The sequence below is a fragment of the Athene cunicularia genome, assembly GCF_003259725.1.
Source record: "Athene cunicularia isolate RWA chromosome 15 unlocalized genomic scaffold, athCun1 chr15_part1, whole genome shotgun sequence".
Taxonomy (NCBI): Eukaryota; Metazoa; Chordata; class Aves; order Strigiformes; family Strigidae; genus Athene; species Athene cunicularia.
Window position 1 is genome coordinate 12920591 of NW_020799121.1, and position 14420 is coordinate 12935010.

The following is a 14420-nucleotide window of genomic DNA, read 5'->3' on the forward strand; positions in this document are numbered from 1 at the left end:
GCTGGGCGCGGCGCGGAGCTGCCCCGGCGCATGTCGTGACAGAAGTGTCAGCCTGCCTGTGGGAGCTGCCATGACTTCTGTCGTGACAGGAGCCTCGTCCAGCCGAAGGGTGAGTGTGGGGCTGCCCGCGCTTCTGTGGCGGCAGGAGCCTCACCCCGCCGTGAGCGCGGCAGGGAGGCCCGAGGGCCGGGTCCCTCCGCGCCGGCACCCAGGGGCTTCGTTGCCCGGAGGTCCTGCCCCTGCGCCGACCCGAGCCGTGTCTTGTGCACAACTTCCCCGATTCCCGCCGCCGCCATGGCCCGCTGCCCCGCCGGCAGAACCGTGCCACGCACCCTCAGCCCGGGCTCGCACAGAGACAACGTAAGGAGCTACAAACCGCACAGTGTGAGTTCAGCAGCGGGAGTGGTGTGAGGTGCCAGCTTTCCTCGGCACGCTATCTCGATAACTGACACAGACTCGCAAACCAATATAGAACACAGAAAACCGACGGATTTAGCCATCCCACCCTGTAATTCACAGAAACTTCAATGAACACAACGCAAACTGAGATCGGCACCAGCTGACACTAATGACACCTGCAATGCATACACAACACAGCAAGCAGTTCAGTGCACAGTATAAATACCTTCCCTTAAAAACACTTGGTGCCGAGCGATGTTCTTGTATATGCATGTGCAAGTATAAAAGCTGATCTCTACATGTGTGCTGGCTTACATAAATACAGATCCTACATACAATCTGCATATCCATTGCTCTTACAAGCCACCCACAGTACCACGCTGTAAGATACTGTATGTCTGATCTCAAAGGAAAATATCTTAGTTTTACCTCTGTATTAGCAAAAGAAGTAATGAGAGGGGACAGCCAATACAAAATTACAATGTTCTAAGGTATGTGTGGCCCTATATCCTTTCTAGCAGTACAACTGCCCCAAGAGACTCCTCTGTAGCCAACGTCCAGAGAAGAATAACTTGACAGCATGTCCACACTTGGCAGGGCAGTTCTGCATAAAAATCCACAAATTAGATTTGATGATCTAGTTCAGGTGTGACAATCACTTATTCCATGCCTTGTCTGTATTAATTTTATCTTGCTTATCATCAGGATTAATCAGCATGGCCAAATGTTGCTTGAATACAGTTATGTTGTTTCTCATACCACTACCTCACGCTGCACATATATAGACATACCCTGACTGTTACAGAGGTAAAAAATGTCAACAGAACAGTTTTATACGGTTTATATAGTTTACTGTTTCTCACCTAGTTTTAATACTTTATATTGTATGAACATGATCCCATCATCCCCAAAACATAACGGTAGTCACAAGGTGCACATGCATCTGAAATTAATACTTACAAAACAATATATTTGAAAATATGCACCCACTGCCAGCAAAACTGCTGATCGATGCCTGTCACAGGCCCACCTAACCCACACCTGAGTTCTCAGCATCCTCTAACACACCAGTATGTCCGTATGCACCTCTGTGTTCAGACACCTCTGCATGATAGACTTAGTGTCAGCCCCCATATTACGTGCATATGCAACATAAAAAAATACATAATTTTGATAATCATGATGTACAGAATAATGCCAGCTCCTTGAATTAACATATTTCACTAACAGCACAGTACATCTATAGGAGTAGTTTCCTCCCTTCTATCACGTTGACACAGCCTGCATTATATGTAAGCTTTTTGTAAAAATACCACAGCAATGTTTTTACACCCAAGCATATTTTACTAGCCTTCATATGCAAGGGCACATGTAAAGGACTTGAAAGTCCTGCATTTCATTTGCTTAGTATTTTTAAGTATTATTTTTAAAATGTAGAAGAGCAATGCAATTAAGCATCAGTGGCAATTTTCAAAACCAACTGGTATTAGAAAGAAACCCGGGTCATATTTCATATTATTTCTCCCTGTGATATACTTTGTATGTCATTGTTGGTTTCCTTTTTGTGCCTGTTTCCAAAAAGGCTTATGGAAAATTATTTTAAGCATACCAGAACCATGGCATGTACAATTAGAGCTTGGCAGAGTGTATAATAAAGTAGATATGGTGCCCTTTCAGTCTAACTTGTTAACAGGCAGAAATACTGCTAGGAAAGCTAACAGAGTTTGCATTCTAGTGAACCTAGCGAACTCTTGGCATTCTCTGGGATTCACTTGTTCAGCTACAGTTTGACAGCTCCACTTCCATTGTTCCTCTTTCATCCGCTACAAATAGAGGAGGTGATTCTTGCCCTTTTTCCCCACCTTTTGAACACAGACCCTGCCTAAAATATAGAACGGAACCTGGAAGCACAGTCTTCTGCCTGTGTTTATTTCTGTCCTGTGTTCTCTTATGGCTCAGTGAATTTTGAGAGAAGAGTGACTGAGTTGAGAACTGTTCTACAGACCTTTCTCTTCCAGAGCAGAATAAACTGCATCTCCTTCATGATTGCTTCTCTGTCTTTCCACAGATGTGCAAGACTGATGCTAGCTGACCGGTGAGGATTTCTTTGTAGGTTCTACCCTCCAAATCATTAAAGATCTTCTGACAGATGCACATTTGAAAGACATTTGCAGATACAATGCTTGGTCTAGACAGCATAGTACAGAATGAACTACAAATACCCATGTAGATACTGCACCAGAAGCAGTACCTGCTAATTTTGGCATCACTTGATATGATACACATTTAGAATTGTGGATTGAAATCAGTGTTATTTCCAATCACTATGCAAGGATTCGTAAAGTTTCCTATGAAATTTGTCTTGTTTCTTAAGGAAGATGGTTATCTTGACCCAAATCAGAATGACAGCACCACAGTTCTGCCTTAAAAAGCCCATGAAAGCTTCCAGGTGATTAATACTTCCAACAGGTACAGATAGCTTTATATTCTCCATTTTAAGGAAGAAGGAAAACAGTTTATTTTGCTGCTGTGAAGTTGCAGTTCGTTTTTAGAGTGGCACCCCTTAGAGTGGTACCTTGGAAAGAAACACAGCAAACTGGGCCAGCTTTGGCCTTGATGAAATTCCATTCACATAATGGAAGTATACCATTCATACATTTGGCCTACTCTCTCTTTTTTTTTTTTCTGTAATATATTAGAAGAAGCAGCCAACACATCAGGCAGCAGCATTAAAATGGTTCCTGTAATGCTTACTAATTGAAGTAAATGGGAATTTGGCCTGAGAGAGGACTGCAGGATGCTTTCCTTCAAATTGCAATAACATTAAGTCATCCCTATTGCTGCAAAGCAGATTCACTGTAGAGTTACTGGTCATAATGTGAATTGTCTCTTGCTGTACACAAAAACATATGTTTCGTAGCTCAATTTTCAAAGAAGATTAATAGTTTTTACTGGAGCTAAATGCAGCACAGAAGGACACCACACAAAATGCCAGTTTGTTGAGCCAATACACCTGAATGCTGACCTGCAATAGCCTTCCTATTTCAGGCCTGGATCTCGTTTCGGTGGTCATAGACAAAGTTATATTATTCTGCTGAACTGTGCCAAATTACGTCATGATTTTTGCAGACTGGCTAGTTGCCTAACAGGGCTTAAGTTGAGACCACCAAACTCATTGCTCTTATTACTCCAGCTGATTTCAAATACAAGTCTTCATGAGTGACAAATGGGGACATTGTTTCTTCCTCCTACGGTACTATTTTTTTCCTCTTAAATTATGGTTATTAAAATGTTTCAGCCACTTGAAATCTACTAAGACATATTAAAATACTGCAAAAGTGCTGTATCAAAGTGGAAAGGTTTTAAAACTGCAGTTCTGTCATAGGATAATGCAGTTTAAATATAGTAACTCTTTTTTCCAGTCAGCTTGCTCTTTGATTTCATGGTATTATGTCAAGGGGTTTTTTTCCCCTCTTCCCCTTTAAGAAGCTTATAGCTTAAACAGCAAAATGCAAAAAAATACTGAGATGAAACAATTACACAAACCCAGTAGAAAAATCAGTGATAAAATATTAGTTTGAATTTTGATAATTAAGATAATCTGAGTTTATTCTGAATAACTGTTATTTCTAGGCAATATGTGTTCCTCCATCAGCAGCAGGTAGAATCTGACTTCCACTGAGACTGAGAGACTGTGAATACAAAGGGTAGTGTTGCTGCTGGGAGATTTCTAGAACTGGATCACTGTTCCTGCACAAGCAGCTGCTTGCTGCCTTGGTAGTGTAAAAGAGACAAGAGACGTTCTCATCTCAATGACAGTAACTATAAGAGATCACAATTTGGCTTGGTAGATTTATTCTTTCATTTCTGTATCCTATGGATAGTCACTTAGTTTGTCAGCAAAGACTCCATTAGAGTATTTGCTACAATAATCTCCATTTCCCTGTTTGGAAAAATCTTTCTGTCTATCCCATGCTGATGTCAATAGGAGATCTAGAAGTATGGGAGAGAGCAACGTTGTATCAGAACCAAGATCCATCATGCATGTCTGAAAAAATAGTTTATCCTTATTTGATGGCCAAGTCTTTTTTCTTAAAGGGAAATCAGCTTGACTGCTATCTTAAAAATGCACAACATTTTTAGAAATAAAGCACTGGCTGGTGCCCAGGAGCTTTGAATTCTTATCTCATCCTGACCTGAATTTTCCATCTAATTAAGGTCTAATTCTGATTAATTTGGCAGCTAGCTGCCATTTTTTCTTGTGTAAATATCCCTTGTGTGCTTCTGGATCTCAAGTTTTCTCTCTGTAGAAGGGGCTAGTAGGCATGCTACCAAGCTTGTTGGGGGCTGTGTGGCCAGGCACAATATTTATAAAATGGCAGAGTTTGTTGTTTGCAAGGTGTTGTAAAATTGCCCTACATTTTCTCTCTGTAACAAGTTGACGGCTAACTGGGGTATCATAGCTGTGATCATACCATATTTCATATATTTACTGAATCACAACGAAAAGCCACACTCTCTCTGACTTTTCAAGACTGAAAGGAAGACATCCAGATGCACTCCATGTAGGTGAGTAGCAGTAATGTAAGACTGAAAAGCTTTTATTAGTCATGGAGATTACTTCATTTTTTGCCATTGTTTGGGACTAATGGCACATGACTACCCCTTTTATCAGACTTGTGACATTCTGTGATATGACATAAGCTGAAGTTACTTTCTGTGTTTCTGGTGGAGGATTTACTCCAAACTCACAGATAGTTCTTAGTAAGATAGTGAAGTAACACACTTCAGTTCTCAGACATTGTTAAAATTATTGTACACCATTAGACAAGCTCTTTGATTGGTTATGTGGTATATTTAATAGAATTTTGGAAATTCTATTTAATATAAAATTATTTTGTGTTGAATTTTTTTTCTCTCTCATGAAATAAGACAAAATGAGGAATTGAAACCAAATGCTCTGTTTGGTTTACCAGTTAAATTCTTGCAGTCTGAACAATCAGATACCTGTGTAACCCACAATCCACATGGGTTTTGTTTTTCAAAAGGCACTATTTCCGTGGTAAGATTAATGGGTGCAATTACACTGTGTCTGTCACCTTCCCCTACCTTTCTTAAGGCCTTCACACCTGTTTCCTAACATGGGCTGTTCAGGAGGAAAAGGAAAACTGCTGGGCTGTCTTCATTCTCTATTAATGTGACTCTAACCAAATCTGAACGCATTTTTCTTTAGTGGAATAAATGCTATATTGATCTTCCATGTTTCTGCTTCCTCACCTCATTTCTACCATTCAATACAATTCACAAAAATGATGGATTTTCAAAGGTGCTTTAACCTCCCAAATTGCCTGTGGTAGTTTTTGGTCATTCACAGAACAAAATTTCTTACGATTAATCTGTCAGAGCTCAAGGCTGCCAGTATAAGAGATCTGATTTTCCCTGCTGTTTATGCATAGATTTCTTGTATGTCAATTGTGTTGCATGTGAACTCAAATTATCCTGACCTACAATACTTGTTCTATTTTAAGGTTCTGGGTTTCTAAAAGATTGTTTAACTCCTGAGTGTTTTGGTGTTGTTTTTCCCCAGTTCTGTTAGAAAAAGAAAACCCCTCCTGACTCATATTTTTAAAAATACTGTTAAGCTCTTAAAGCTGCTTCTGCTCTTATGTCACAAAGCATCATTGAAAAGATACTCATTTTTACCACCTACAATTGCTCAGATGAAGAACTTCAAGAATTCTTTTCCACTCCCATGTTGAAACTAAGCCGGCAGTATTTTTGTTCCTAGAAGTGAGCTACGTGCATGTTGGGCTTTTTATAAGAACAAAGCAGTTGAGCATGTAATTCAATATTAATAACATTACAAACATTATTATTATTAATAATAGTAGTAGAAGTGCTGATACTGTGATTACTGTTACTTGATTAATAATTTGCTTTTGCAGCTTGAAGGATCTCAAGCATTTCGCAAACCTTAATGAAATTATATTATACAATATCCCTGAGGAAACAGTAAGTATTATCATCCCTGTTTCACAAAAATGGGAGCTGAGGTTCAAAGTCATAGTCACACAGTCTATGGCAGAACTAGAAACAGAAATAGAAATAGTGTCCTGGCTCCCAGTCCTGTTTCTTCTCCAGTCACCCTAAATAGTTTCTAGTGTAGTTTTGTAAGACGTTTATCACATGATTTTCAAAAATCTTGTCCTCTTTGTTAAGGAAAACAAAAAATTAAAAATAATAATAAAAAACCCCACCTACCTAATTTTTGAATGAGGTTGCTGAAATTATTCTAGCTGTTTCATGGGCAATGCCATCCAAGTCTCATAAGTTAATCCTGACCCTAAGTACACCCAGAATAGATATCTTTGCCTCCAGCAAGTCAACAGGCTTACTAAGATTGCCTAAATAATTTATGTATAACTAACTAGTGGAAACTAGATCTTCTGTGATTTCCCTAGATACATATCCTGCATGTATCATGCATATCCTTGCCTATTTCTTATATTCATTTGAAATTCAGTTGGGACATTTCAGAACACTTTTGTACTCCAGCTGTATAGCTCTAAGAAAAAGCCAGCTGGAGACATAATACAGTATCTCTGAACTGGGCAAAATAATGTTTTAAATTCAAGTGCATAGTAGATGAAACTTCAGAATTTTTTGTTAACAAATAGTGGGTTAGAATTAAAAAACCTCACAGCTCTAGCTCTAACACTGGCCCATGTGGATAAGCATTTTGTCTCTCTGTGCCCTATTTGTACAATAAAAATAATGGCATTTAGCAACAACATTCAAAGACAATATAGTGATATGCAGACAAAGAGATAAATATGAGGTACGAAAGGATGATTAAATAGAATGAAAAAATGAAATAATCTAATTTTCTTGTTTATAGCGCAGAAAATGTGAAAAACATACAGTATCAAATTGTGCTTTTTGGACACATTTGTGTAACGTTGCCTTCAATAGAGTAGTGAAATGAAGCTTGGATTAAAACTCCACTGTGGAGAACACTGATTTTCGTTTCCACTGTCTGCAAAGAGAAAGCATTAGAGACATTGTCCTACCTTGTTCTGACTGCAAATTCAAGAATCTGTTTCACATCTGTAGCTGAAATGGAAGGTACAGTACGAACTGTCTATCTGGAGTTCATAACTTTTATCCAGAATCCATAACTGGAAAAGATATTCTGTCTCTTTTGGATAGCAGCTGCTAAAAGACAATTGTTGCTCACTTCTGCTTCACTGTGCCAGGAATGCTTTGGACTGTTTACTGTACTTGTTTGGACTAGCTGCACTATTTGGGCCAGGATGTAGCTTCAACCAGCCATGCAGGAGGTGGAGGAGGAGCACCAGGTACTCCAGGAATAATTTAGGTGTGGCAGCCAGAAATCTTGCGGCAATCACTGAAAGAATACAGTAAGAATTGTTGCTCCCCCACATTGGCTCAGTCATACTGGTTGGTGCTGCCTTCATCTGGGGACTTTGTGGCAGCATTGAACAACTACAATGCTTGTGTAGCTCTTTATACCTGTGCAAAAGCAGTGTGAATCACTATTGTTATATTATGATATAATTTTACGTGCACCTCTACCTCCCTATGCTATTTTTATCAATCCAGTAATGCCCATCTATTCTCACAGATAGCAACATTGCCATGTTCCTCACATTTCTGTCTTCACATATTCCATCTCTGCACAGTTGAAATTCCTTCAGGCCTGAGCCTCAGGGCACTATGTTGAATTCATGTACCATTCCCAAATGTGAACTTGATTACCTTGCGTATACAAGAATTTTCACATTTTGAATGTCACAGAAAAGACCAAGAAGAAAAGACAAATGTAAATATCATTGAGAATTGTAAAGACACTAATTGTTTCTGGCCTGTATTAATGTAGCACCTGTTTATGACAACTGTAGGAAGGGATAAGCGGATTTGCGAATTCGTATTTGCTGTGCAGAACCCCACGCTGCTCTGCAAAGCTGGAAGATCTCCACTGCTTAGACAGACCTTTAAAGGCAAGTACTACTTTTTGCAAAATGTCCACACTCACTGAGCCGTGGTAATCTGACAGGTATTCTGTTAAAGCCTCTGGATGCTCATCATCCATAAGAAAACTTGGAGCATTCAGTGTCCTGTTTGAGAGATAAGTTCAGGGTGGTTCTACATTGTGACACTTCTTAAGGCCTCAAAATACTAAAACTGGGTGTTTTATAGCCACCTTGTGCTGAGTATGATGTGCCGGAGACATTAACAACTTCTGTTGCTTCTGTGTTTCTTCTTTCTGCACAGACATCTTGGCTGATGGAAAGAGAAAGACCTCTATCTTTCAGTGTGGCTAGGGATTTATGCAACACATCTCAACTGTTGCTAAATGCTATGTCCAACTTTTAAATTAAATCCCTTATCTCCTATACGTTTACAATTTTTGCTTGCAAAGCTGTGGTCACCACCTGAAACTTTCCAGTTAATCCTTTTGTTTGATCCTGGTTGACACGTATGAGATTGTCGTTTGTTATTGTTTCTGTACATTTTAATTCCTTCTGAATCATCCCAGAAAGAGGCCTGTAGACCATGGTAAAGCAAAGCAATACCAGTAGTTTACTTTTTTGCTGTTTTGGCTCAAAGAAGAATCAATTCAATTATTCTGATTAGGGAAGAGGCTCAGTTAAATTAATTCTCACTTCAGTTTGGTGAGAGGACATTCTTCCTTTCCTGAGCATGATGAAATACAAAGCAGACTTTGAAGGGGTTTTTATGAAGGGAATATAAAAATCTCAGGCTATAAATTCACCGTGACAGTAAAAATATGTATCAGATTTTTTGATGGGTTGGCTCTGTGCCAGTCAGCAGTCTTTACGCTAGATCATGTGTTGTCTACATGAACCTTTTTTTACTTTATGCTGCTATATAATCTTTATGCGTCTGTCCTCTCACAAGCTGAATAAATGTCATATAGTACATTCTGTCCTATTTGTCACAAGTGCTATTGTGTGTCTACCCTGGATCCATGTTGGATTAGTATTGATGAGAGATCCCAGGTACAAGAGAGTGTCAGGAAGGATATATAGAAAATACAGATATGAAAACAAAGCTCAGGGGCTCGCTTTTGGAAGCAGCTGCATTAAAACAGTCTGCTGAAACATATTTTGGAAGGTCATTCTCTTATTTCAGAGACGTTTGGGAGAGGTTTGACATTTTTATTAGTAATTGTTTATTCTTTGAGGTGTAAACCAGCTGTTGTGGCTTTCCCATGACTAACTATGTAAGTATCTGAAATAAAACTTGTAAGTAATGTACTTTCAGAAAATTCTAGAAAAAGCTGTTCTATACATAGAAATGCCACAATCTCAGATCCTCCCAGACCAAAACTGACAAGATAGCAGTCTCCCTTTTCTGAAGGCATAAAGTTTCCACTTTTAGCACTGGAGTTTCATGGCCTCCCACCTGCCACTGGGCCAGAATGATGACCATTTGTTGGCTTGTGGGGCAGTGTCATTTCAGAAAGAAATTCCACAAAGTGAACGTTTTTGTGAGGTATATATATTCAGTTGCTTCCATGACAGCTGTTTGAAGAAAGAAGCCAAGCACTTAAAAGAATGATTTTAAATAGGCAGAAATTCTCAACAAACCATTCAGCTTTCTTTTAAGTGGATTCATACAGAAAGAGCAAATAATTAACTGAGGCCAAAATACATGTCATACTGAGTCTGTATTAGCAGGAAGGTTTGGAAATAATTAAGAGCAAAATTGTTAATACTTCATTTAAATAGCTGCTGCCTATCTGTCCAGTATGAAAGCCCAATCTGTTGTATTCAATCAGCTTTCAGCTGCTACTTGCCAGCAGCCTAATTCCCCAGTCTTGTCTCTGTGCTGTGCTTGTGCATTCCACTACCTGCTAAGTTAAACCCTGCTGTCCTGGTTCTGCATGGAGATTTCTAGTGCTATTCAAACTATCCACACTGGTTCAGAATATAGCCCCCAAACCTGTAGGCTGCGTTTAGTATCCATACAAACATGCCTGGTTTCAGTGGGCACCACATGGATGAAAAGGGGAGTCAGCAGCTGTGTAGTTTAACTCGCAAGATTAGGGCTGTGTTCATTCATACCATTCTCTGTGCATATATGCAGCTTTGACAAGCTGTTGACTTGCAATATTTCCACCTTAGGTCCTCTTTTTTTTTTTTTTTTAAGCGAGGCAATTGCCAACACACAGTAAGTTACTCATCCGAACTGCTGTTAACCATGGTCACACTTCAGATGACAGCACATCTCAGTTTTCCTAAATCCGATTCTTTGCGTTTGTGTTTCAGGTTCAATACATTGGCTAATCATTTGTACTGCAAGGGGATTCCAGAAAATTGATAGTTGAACTCCTTACGTGCTTAGCTTGCACTAGGTTCTGTGCAAACTGTGGATGAACACTACAGGGAGAAGTCTCTGCTTGGGCCTGACAGTTACAAAGCTGCATGGGTAGTGTTAGAAATACATTGCAGTGAAAGGTGTTTCCAGGTTGAGAATTCTAAGCCTCAAACCTGTACCACCAGTTCTTTGCCGAGAAATGTGTATTAAAAATGGCAAAGTTCACTGTGCAGGCATTTGGAAGGAACTAAAGAGTAATTCGTTGACCTTTGGAGATGAAGTAATGTGTATTGTTGTAAGGAAGTTATATTTGAGTAACAAGCAGCAAACGTACACAATTATCTTTCACTAACCTCTCAATGGAGGCAAACCAGGATTTCCTGATTCTAACAGGTTTAGTGTTCTTGGCATCTTGAATACAGGGTTTCTGTGGTCCGTGGACTCATCAGTTCTCTAAGCATGGGATGCTTAGTGAAGTGCCTGCCTTTTTTTTTTTTTTTTTCCCTGTCAGTGTACATACGCAGGAAAGAAGGAAGAAGGCTGAGGAATGTGTGTGCAGATGGAATACTGAAGGTTCTGTGCTCTGCTCTCAGATTTAACAGAAGCTTCAATGCCTGACTCTGTGTGCCTCAGTTTTGACTGAATTAAATGGCTCTGGAGTATTTGCGTAATACTCAGAGAAACTTACTTCCACTTAAAGGGCTTTGAGATACTGAGCAGTTACAGAGCAACCAAGAGCAGTTTCGCTGCTTGTGCAGAACATTTATATGACAGAAAAAGGACATGAATGAAAATGAACCGTGTGCAAACTCAAAATTTGAATGCAATAAAAGTTAAATATGTTTTTCTTTTATAATTTATTAACTCAAATGATTTTTCAAAAATTTACAGGAAAAACTTTATAGGAATTTTTTTTTTGCTTTCTTCTGCAGAACAAAATAATCTGTTCAAGTGCCTATGAATATGTTACATTCTTATATAATTTACAAGAAGATGAATTAGTGTGTCTCCCTCTCCAGCCTTTCTTCCACTTTTCTAATTCTGCGTGAAGATTATTTTCAGATTCACTGTGTTGGTCTTTCTTTATGGGAGTTGTTGCACACTGATATAAACTGGCCACACTCTTCTTAAAGCAGTGTTTTTAAAGCTACTTCTTTTGTTTAAAAATTCTTGTTTCAGCGTTATATGTTTTTGAAAAATTGAATTAATGAAATAGAGAAAAAAAATTCTGTTCATCAGTTTTAATTGAGCTCATAAATGTATGACAGATGAAGCACAAAAAAATAATATTGGAGCAATTCAGAGGCCCTGGACAAGAGAATCACTTTACCTCAGGACATTGAAATAATTTATCTGTGTGGCTTAGAAAAAATGCTAGATAAGACTGAAATTTGAAGAGACTTAGCACGTCCAGGCTCAGCCTTTGGATTATCAAGAAGTGAATAAATCCAGTAACTGGCATCTGAATATGTTAATGCTGTAGATTCTAGCATGGAAACAGGAAACTGTATTTATGAGGCAAAAATGTATCGGAGATTAATTCAGTTCTATATATAATATATACATTTTACATATACAAAATCTTTGCCAAAATATGAATAATTTGCAAGCACACTGAAGTTAGAAAATGCCAGAATAAAGGTTGCCTTTCCATGTATATGCCCTAAAGTAATCTTTAATTACATGCTTCCTGGCTTCTTTATCTAATCTTGAAATTTTCTCATTTCGGTGCGTGCTTGATTTGGCAGTCTTAATACTTTCTCTTTTAAATAAAGACTTTTGGGATGTATTTCCCCAGGTTTTCAAAAAAGCATTTTCCATCCTACTAACATCCAGATGGGTTATCATCAGATTGTAACCTTTATCTGTCATCCTAGGAGACTCCTGAGCAGCTACAGCTGATGTTGGTGTGATGTTGAAGTCTGAGCAATGAATCCATGTCTGTCACGTGACATAAAGCTATAGGTGTCAGACAAGAGGACTGTAAGGTAAGAGAGCTTGTGAACAGTTTTAAATAAGTTACTTATTGCTCTCTCTCTCATTTTCATTAATGCTCTGTGTTGTGCAACCATTAATAGCCTTGCTTAGACAGCAGGCACAGAAACTTCATCACCCCGATTCTGTACTGCCTTGTACCGTACACATGGTCATTTCTATTCATGCTAAATGAATGTAAAACATTGGTTTCTCATTTGCTGACGTTTTAAAACTACTTTGCACTTAGTTTATGCAGCTGTGAATGGGAGTGCGTAATGCTACAGCATGCAAATCCAGGGCCCATATGCTGAGGAGGGTTACACTTGAAGCTGTTTTTTTCACCATGGTTGTAAGTCAGAGTAGTCACACCGACAGCACAGAAGTTGGACACAGTGTGCTAAATCATTATTCTTTGTCTACTTCTTTCTATCATGGATTGAAGAGTTGTGATCAATAGCAGCAGCATGCAAAGCCTCATACAAATTATTCATTTCCTAAAATCTATTTCCATGCTTAGGCAGTTAGTCTTTCGTATTGATAACTGAGAGGCTCATATTTCAGATCTCTCTTTGTGCGCAACAGAAATGCTCCAAAACTCGTATTCACCTCTGCTGCACTGAAAAGGCTGTGCAGTCCCAACCTGTCGCAGAAGAGGAGCTTTCAGGACTCAGGAACCTCACCCTAATGAGATAGCTTAGAGGCAGAAAAATCCTACCTGTGAAGATTCAGAGTATGAGAGGGGAAAGTTCTTACTGTATGTTACTTTTTAATTGATTAATTTAAGCCAGGACTATGCACCTGGTACTGAAACTGCAAACTGAAAGTTCTCTGTAAGATCTGGAAACAGCAACAGGCTGGCTTCCATAAATAATACTGGAAGTTAAACAATGATTTCACAAGGTCCAGGACACAGTATAAATAAGAAAGCAGAAAAATCCAGGAAATCCTTAGTTAACGAATGTTTTGTTTTAAACATTATATGCTTTTCTTGATCTCTGAGAATCATCTTCACAGTCGACACAAAACTGAGGGAAGAAAAACAAAAATTTTCTGACTTGAGCAAGCTATTTTGACTTGCTGAAAGCATAGTTTGTTCTCAAGGTTTTCAGAGTTAATCCAAAAGCTCATAGCCCTGGCAAAAAGTAAGAAACCAATGAAATACTCTATTAACAAAAGACCAAGCTTGTGTCAAAAAATCTAAAATGCCGCATGCCGACACTGAACATTACAGCATTTGGCAACTGTGGGAGATTGAATTAGTGCAATACTTGGAATTGAACAATCCCAAAGGATGTTCTAGGCATGTTGGGCCAAATTCAGCCAGGAGGTAACTATCGATTTTGCTGGATTCATACCCAGAGGAATTTGATCCTTTTTTGTTGTGGCCAAAATGCAATGCTCAGGTTTAAATTGAGTAGCTGTGCAAAAGTTGTGACTTCTTTTTTAAAGAAATAATTTTAAAAGCCATCCAGTTATTTCAGGTAAGCACAGGTACTACTTCAGACAATTGATTCTACTGTTTTCATCTGTGGCTTCAATAGCAAACTGGGTGGCTGAAAAGTGAAAAGGAGGGAAACAGTAATTTTGAGAGAGATTATCCACTTCTGGTGTACACTGATACTTGCTGTTTCTGTGCCGTGATTATCCTCAGTCCACCCCATTCTAGATTCAGGACCTGT

The 14420-nt window shown here is 38.9% G+C and overlaps 1 long non-coding RNA gene across 1 annotated transcript in view; it reads left to right on the plus strand.

The window, feature by feature from the left end:
* The first annotated feature begins 27 nt into the window (after window positions 1-27).
* Window positions 28-14420, plus strand: part of LOC113486010 — a 31124-nt gene continuing 16731 nt past the window's right edge. Inside the window, exons 1-2 of the long non-coding RNA XR_003399511.1 lie at window positions 28-109; window positions 12642-12752. This is a non-coding gene — a long non-coding RNA (uncharacterized LOC113486010). The remainder of the gene's footprint in view (window positions 110-12641; window positions 12753-14420) is intronic.